The following is a 7,500-nucleotide window of genomic DNA, read 5'->3' on the forward strand; positions in this document are numbered from 1 at the left end:
ACGTGCTTGACGGCGACCGCTGCAGGAGTACGAAAAACCACGTCAGCCGGGGCGAGCGACCCACGGCGGTCTGGGTGCTTATCGCTGCTATTATAGGGGCACCCCGGCAGACGCAGAAAAAAAAAATTTTTTTTCGACCTTCTTTTTTGCTGGTCGAGCTCGGGTAACCCAGGTCGCAATGGGAGCCGCGCACGAAAGCGGCGTCGCGAGACGCGTTCGCGGTCGCTAGTCGCACGAGCTCGGCAACCGCGTCAGCCGGCGCGGAGTTCGGGATGCCGACGGCTAAGTGGGTACCGCTGCTCGGATGTTCGCCGTTTTTGGCCGAGTGAGTGCTGGCACTCCGGCGAAGCGAAACGGGGCCGATTCGGGCACGATATCGGCGTATTTCGACGTGCTCGCCGGCGACCGTCGCACGAGTACGGCAAAGCGCGTCTGCCGGGGCGAGGTTTGCGATGCCGACGAAAAAGTGGGAAGCGCCGCTCGGATCTTCGCCGTTTTTGCAGGAGTGAGTGGCGGCCCTCCTGCGAGACCAAGAAGCATCGACTCGCGCACGATATCGGTGTCTTTCGACGTGCCCGCCGGCCACCGCCGCACGAGTACGGCAAACCGCGTATGCCGGGGCGGGGTTGGCGACGCCGACGCAAAAGTGGGAACCGCCACTAGGATGTTCGCCGTTTTTGGCAGAGTGAGTGCTGGCACTCCGGCGAAGCGAAAGAGCGCGAATGCGCCCACGAAAGTGGCGTGTTTGGACGTGCTTGACGACGACCACCGCAGGAAAACGAAAAACCACGTCAGCCGGGGCGAGCGACCCATGGCGGTCTGGGTGCTTATCGCTGCTATTATAGGGGCACCCCGGCAGACGCAAAAAAAAAAAAAATTTTTTTTCGACATTCTTTCTTGCTCGTCGACCTCGGGTGACCCAGGTCGCAGTGGGAGCCGCGCACGAAAGCGGCGTCGCGAGACGGCTTCGCGGTCGCTAGTCGCACGAGCTCGGCAACCGCGTCTGCCGGGGCGGAGTTCGGGACGCCGACGGCTAAGTGGGAACCGCCGCTCGGATGTTCGCCGTTTGTGGCCGAGTGAGTGCTGGCACTCCGGCGAAGCCAAACGGGGCCGATTCCGGCACGATATCGGCGTCTTTCTACGTGCTCGCCGGCGACCGTCGCACGAGTACGGCAAAGTGCGTCTGCCGGGGCGGGGTTTGCGACGCGTACGCAATAGTGAGAACCGTCGCTCGGATGTTCGTCGTCTTTCGCCGAGCCAGTGCTGGCACTCCGGCGAAGCCGAACGGAGCCGATTCGGGCACGATATCGGCGTCTTTCCACGTGCTCGCCGGCGACCGTCGCACGAGTACGGTAAACCGCGTCAGCCGGGGCGGAGTTCGGGACGCCGATGCGAAAGTGGGAAGCGCCGCTCGGATCTTCGCCGTTTTTGGAGGAGTCAGTGGCGGCACTCCGGTGAAGCCAAGGTGCGCCAATTCGCGCACGATATCGGCGTCTTTCGACGTGCCCGCCGGCCACCGTCGCACGAGTACGGCAAACCTCGTCTGCCGGGGCGGGGTTTGCGACGCCGACGCAAAAGTGGGAACCGCCGCTCGGATGTTCGCCGTTTTTGGCAGAGTGAGTGCTGGCACTCCGGCGAAGCGAAAGAGCGTGAATGCGCCCACGAAAGTAGCGTATTTGGACGTGCTTGACGGCGACCGCCGCAGGAGTACGAAAAACCACGTCAGCCGGGGCGAGCGACCCACGGCGGTCTGGGTGCTTATCGCTGCTATTATAGGGGCACCCCGGCAGACGCAGAAAGAAAAAAAAAAAAAAAAATGGGGACATGGCGTGCGTCACCGTGCGGCTTCGCAGCGTTGCCGAAGTCGCCGAGCCCTTCGACTGAGCCGAACGGCGGACAGGGAACGTTGGTCGGCCGTTCTAACCTGTCGGTGCCACGCCGAGACGTCGTTAAGGAAAACCGCGTCGTGGGCCTCTACGACGCCGTCGAGTCGTTGTACGTTTGGTGTCCAGCGTGTCGGCGGCGAGTAGCGGACACGTCGTTCACGACTTCGGTCTTTCGCAGTCGACGCGAACTTGCGGAGAGTCGTGGTGCCTCACGTTTTCGGCAGAAACCGCGGCGGAATTTTCCCGTGCGTGCGCGCACGACCTCGGTGCTGTGCCGTCAGCGTAGTGTTGCACAAACTCGTGGCCTACCCAAGGTGCGGTACGTTTGCGGCCGTATCCTCGGTGGGAATTTCGTGAGTAGGGTCGCAAATTCTACGACCTCGGCGGGTTTGAGAGCGACGTAGACTTGTGGCACGCTCAACGTGCCACACGTTTCGGGGCACACCCGCGGTGAAATTTTCTCGAGTACGCTCGTATTAGTGCCCAAGGAGGTCTGGGTACTTATCGCTGCTATTATGTGGGGTTCTCGTGAGCGGCGTACGCGAAAGCGACCGGGTGTCTGATATGCGGCGGGCTTCGGCCTCGTCAAGCGTGTCCTCGGGTCTGCTCCAGGGGAATCCACGGCAGTCGTCTGCAGCCTCATCCGCTTGATGCGTTAGGGGCTGGTTGTCGGACGGTGCCGTTTTACCACGATATCGAGGTGTGTTCCGTGTCGTCCTCGGGCGATTCAGATGCGAAAGCGCCGAAGACGCGGGCGTGACCCGTCGTCTGGCGGCTTTGCAGTCTCGGCTCCGTTGCTAGTTCCGGCCGGTCCACCGACAGTGCAGCGGGCTTGGGCAACCCGCACGGCGCGACCGAGTCGATGCAACGAAAAAGAGCGAGCATGAACGTGCTTCTTGCCGCACGGCTCCCACTCGTCTTTCGGGAAGGTTGTGCCGTAGCGAGCTCGAACGCCGTCATCTCGGAGTGCAAAATAAGCGTGTTGGGGCGCCTGAAGGTGGCCTCCGCCGCACACAGACTGCGTCCGGCCCGCCGAAGGCGAGGACGGACGCGCAGTCGAACGATTACCTGGTTGATCCTGCCAGTAATCATATGCTTGTCTCAAAGATTAAGCCATGCATGTCTAAGTACATGCCGAAATAAGGCGAAACCGCGAATGGCTCATTAAATCAGTTATGGTTCCTTAGATCGTTTCTTCCTACTTGGATAACTGTGGCAATTCTAGAGCTAATACATGCAGTGAGCCTGGAGCCCTTTGGGTAACGGGTGCTTTTATTAGACCAAGATCGATCGGGTTTCGGCCCGTATTGTGTGGTGACTCTGGATAACTTTGTGCTGATCGCATGGCCACGAGCCGGCGACGTTTCTTTCAAGTGTCTGCCTTATCAACTTTCGATGGTAGGTTACTTGCTTACCATGGTTGTTACGGGTAACGGAGAATCAGGGTTCGATTCCGGAGAGGGAGCCTGAGAAACGGCTACCACATCCAAGGAAGGCAGCAGGCGCGCAAATTACCCACTCCCGGCACGGGGAGGTAGTGACGAAAAATAACAATACGGGACTCTTTTGAGGCCCCGTAATTGAAATGAGTACACTCTAAATCCTTTAACGAGGATCAATTGGAGGGCAAGTCTGGTGCCAGCAGCCGCGGTAATTCCAGCTCCAATAGCGTATACTAAAGCTGCTGCGGTTAAAAAGCTCGTAGTTGGATCTCAGTTCCAGACGAGTAGTGCATCTACCCGATGCGACGGCTCGGACTGAACATCATGCCGGTTCTTTCTTGGTGCACTTCATTGTGTGCCTCGAGATGGCCGGTGCTTTTACTTTGAAAAAATTAGAGTGCTCAACGCAGGCGAGTCGCCTGAATAAACTTGCATGGAATAATAGAACAAGACCTCGTTTCTGTTCTGTTGGTTTTTGGAATACGAGGTAATGATTAAGAGGGACGGACGGGGGCATTCGTATTGCGGCGCTAGAGGTGAAATTCTTGGACCGTCGCAAGACGAACTACTGCGAAAGCATTTGCCAAGAATGTTTTCATTGATCAAGAACGAAAGTCAGAGGTTCGAAGGCGATCAGATACCGCCCTAGTTCTGACCATAAACGATGCCAACCAGCGATCCGCCTGAGTTACTCAAATGACTCGGCGGGCAGCTTCCGGGAAACCAAAGTATTTGGGTTCCGGGGGAAGTATGGTTGCAAAGCTGAAACTTAAAGGAATTGACGGAAGGGCACCACCAGGAGTGGAGCCTGCGGCTTAATTTGACTCAACACGGGAAAACTTACCCGGCCCGGACACTGGGAGGATTGACAGATTGAGAGCTCTTTCTTGATTCGGTGGATGGTGGTGCATGGCCGTTCTTAGTTGGTGGAGCGATTTGTCTGGTTAATTCCGATAACGAACGAGACTCTAGCCTATTAAATAGGTGCGGGGTTCCCAGCACCTTACAACCTTCTTAGAGGGACAAGCGGCTCCTAGCCGCACGAAACAGAGCAATAACAGGTCTGTGATGCCCTTAGATGTCCGGGGCCGCACGCGCGCTACACTGAAGGAAGCAGCGTGTCTTTATCCCTGTCTGAAAAGACTGGGTAACCCGTGGAACTTCTTTCGTGATTGGGATAGGGGCTTGCAATTGTTCCCCTTGAACGAGGAATTCCCAGTAAGCGCGAGTCATAAGCTCGCGTTGATTACGTCCCTGCCCTTTGTACACACCGCCCGTCGCTACTACCGATTGAATGATTTAGTGAGGTCTTCGGACCGATGTCCGGCGCGGCCTTTCGGTTGCGCCGGTCTGTTGGAAAGATGACCAAACTTGATCATTTAGAGGAAGTAAAAGTCGTAACAAGGTTTCCGTAGGTGAACCTGCGGAAGGATCATTAACGGATTGTGAAGGGTGAGCGCCTCAGCTGCGTCTGCGCCCGACACTTTCTGCCGCTGACCCCGTTTGGACGCGGGGTCGGCTTTTCCCCACGGGGCTGCCTGAATGTGGAGCGGCACCCCGTGACAAATTGTTGCGCCCAGCGGACGCCAACACCGCGACCTTGGACGGTCGGCCAGGTGGCGGACGCGGGTACAAACGGCGCAACGCACTCATAGGTCGGCTTTCGACCCGCCACTGCACCGTGGCTCGAAGCGCTCGAAATGCGCGACCCGACCGCTGCGGGACCGCCTAGTACTGTAAACAGGAGCGGCGGAGCGCGAACGGCGAGTCGTGGTTACGTCGGTAGAAGGCGAGGCTGCGCGTTCCCGAAACGCCAGCCGAGTGCCCTCCCGACCGTTCGAGCGTGCAAGAACGAGACCCGACAATCGCGCGGCGACTGCCAAGTACGAGAGGAACGGCACAAGCGTCGGCGGTCGGTCAAGGAACTGGCGATGTGACGGGTCCGCTGTGCACCAGTGCATACCGTCCCGCCGTCCGCGGCAAGCGCCTCCGCGTCCTCGGGTGACGGAGGCTGCCGGTCGGTTCTTGCAGGCGAGGGATCTCGCTGGCACCGGTTCGCGTTGACGCGCGGCCGGTCATGGCACGGCGATGCGACGGCCGAGGTGCGCAGTACTCGATGGAGGAACCGCACGCTCCGATGACCGTCCCGCCCTCCGCGGCGTATGCGTACCGACCGTAATGGTTGCAGCAGCGCCGGCCGGCTTTTGAATTCGCCACACGAAACACGGTGCGAGATCGCGGTTAGGGGAGCGTCGACGTTGCCAGGCGTTTTGCTTGCTGCCGAGGGAAAGGCGGCACGGCCACGTCGCGCTCGTCGCGATTAGCGGGTCTGCGCGCTTTGGGAAGGTGCCGCAACGACTTGCCGAAAGAGGAAGCACGGAAGAACGAGGGACTTGGACGTCCCGACAATTGAACGCACTTGCGGCCAGGCCCTTGCTGGCTTCGTTCTTCCGCCTCGAGTAGGCTCGTACGCGGCTCCGGCGCCGAAAGTGGTCCTTGGCACCGACTTCGGTGGACGTGGGAAGTGCCGCGCAAGTACGGCGCGCCTGGCTCCACCTGTTGGCTAAAGTAGGCAGCCGGATCGGCATTTTGGTGTGCGGTGGCAAACCGTGGATGCGAAAAAAGCTTGTGCGATTTCGTGGAACAAAAAGCGGGGGTCCCCCTTTTTATGCGGAGGAGACCGACCCGCCTGCCGTGGTGAACCGCGACGCCACGGTAAAAACGGGAGAGGCTTGTCGATGGGACCGTGCATCCCGCGCTCCACGGAGGCCGGGAGGCGGCCGCCCGAGGAAATGTGTAGCCGTCGAGGCCCGCATCTGCGTGCACTCTTATCCAAATGGGTGTACCGCAGGCATTTTCTGGTTAGGCGGGCCAATGAGAGCGAGCACACAACGATACCTACGGGTCCGGCTTGGAGAACCGGCTTCGACGCCTCCCGAGTATTTATAGAGGGGTGGACCACGAAAGCACTCGCAAGTAGCGAAAGCGAAACGCCGTCCGAAACACACCGTTTGCTCGATTTGCGGCAGCCGAAAAAGGCGCGGCAGAGTTTTGGAGTCCAAGCGTGCGCTGAAAAGCGCCCTTCTTGGCCACTGTTTGGCCGAGTGCCAGAAACGTTTGGTTTTGACTGTACGGAATTGAACAAACACTTTTTCACGACTCTAAGCGGTGGATCACTCGGTTCTCGGGTCGATGAAGAACGCAGCCAGCTGCGAGACTTGGTGTGAATTGCAGGACACACTGAGCACTGATTCTTTGAACGCACATTGCGGCCTTGGGTCTTCCCTTGGCTTCGTCTGTCTGAGGGTCGGATCACATATCAAGAGAGCCTTCGGCGCACAAGGGAACGTGAGCCGTCGACTCGTTTTGACCGCGTCGGCAACACGGACAGCACGCTGAACACCTCACAGCGAGCGCCAACAGCGGCCACTCAAGGGCGAGACGGTGGCGACCGTCGTGCCAGAGCCCAACCGAAACGGGGGCGACCGACTGCATTGAGGATGTGGCACCTCGTTGAGACCGCCGCAGGACTTCGAGTCGGAAGGAAGCCTGCAGGGAAAGTGCGGTCGAGGTTGCGTACTCCTCTCTGCGACCGGGCGCGCAAGAGCTGCGAGAGCCACGGACGCGCAACTTTAACGCACGGTAAACACGAGGAGCGAAAGCCGGCCAGCAAAGCTTCTCCAGCCGTGCGCAAAGTGCGCGAGATCGCAGCCTTGCGTTGCGCTTGTTGCCCTCGAAGTAAGCAGGGTGTCCCGTAGACCGGGCGCTCGAACACGCTGCGGGGCCGTGCCTCCTCCAGGCTTTGCCGCGCGAACAGGGAACGTTCGCGCGCAAAGCGCAGGGAGGTGAGGAGGCTGCGCCCGACGTTTGCGGTTCGCTGCGTACGCGGTTGATGCGGAGAGCACGGCGCGACGACTTGCCGCGAAGCGGAAAAAGTCTCCCGCACGAGTTGGCGAAACGTTGGCGAAGCTTAAGGCGTTCTCGTCGTAGTCCGCCGTCGGTCTAAGTGCTTCGCAGTTCCCGTCCCGTTCAAAAAACTGGGCCACTCCAGTTGGGGCGGGGGCGACGCTACACGAGACGATGCCTCTCGCCAGGCTGCGTGGCTGCCCTTGCGGCGGCGGCGACTGGCCTCGGCGGTGTTTGGGCTTTCGACACGGTCGTTTATCACGCAA

The 7,500-nt window shown here is 59.6% G+C and overlaps 2 non-coding genes across 2 annotated transcripts; both read left to right on the plus strand.

Annotated features, from left to right (window-relative positions):
- Window positions 1-2,951: 2,951 nt before the first annotated feature.
- LOC142795846 (small subunit ribosomal RNA) lies at window positions 2,952-4,766 on the plus strand. Its single transcript, XR_012893353.1, has one exon. It is a non-coding gene; the product is annotated as a small subunit ribosomal RNA (ribosomal RNA).
- A 1,719-nt stretch (window positions 4,767-6,485) lies between these two features.
- Window positions 6,486-6,638, plus strand: LOC142795845 (5.8S ribosomal RNA). Its single transcript, XR_012893352.1, has one exon. It is a non-coding gene; the product is annotated as a 5.8S ribosomal RNA (ribosomal RNA).
- Window positions 6,639-7,500: the final 862 nt, after the last annotated feature.

The sequence above is a fragment of the Rhipicephalus microplus genome, unplaced genomic scaffold (genome assembly GCF_043290135.1).
Source record: "Rhipicephalus microplus isolate Deutch F79 unplaced genomic scaffold, USDA_Rmic scaffold_908, whole genome shotgun sequence".
Taxonomy (NCBI): Eukaryota; Metazoa; Arthropoda; class Arachnida; order Ixodida; family Ixodidae; genus Rhipicephalus; species Rhipicephalus microplus.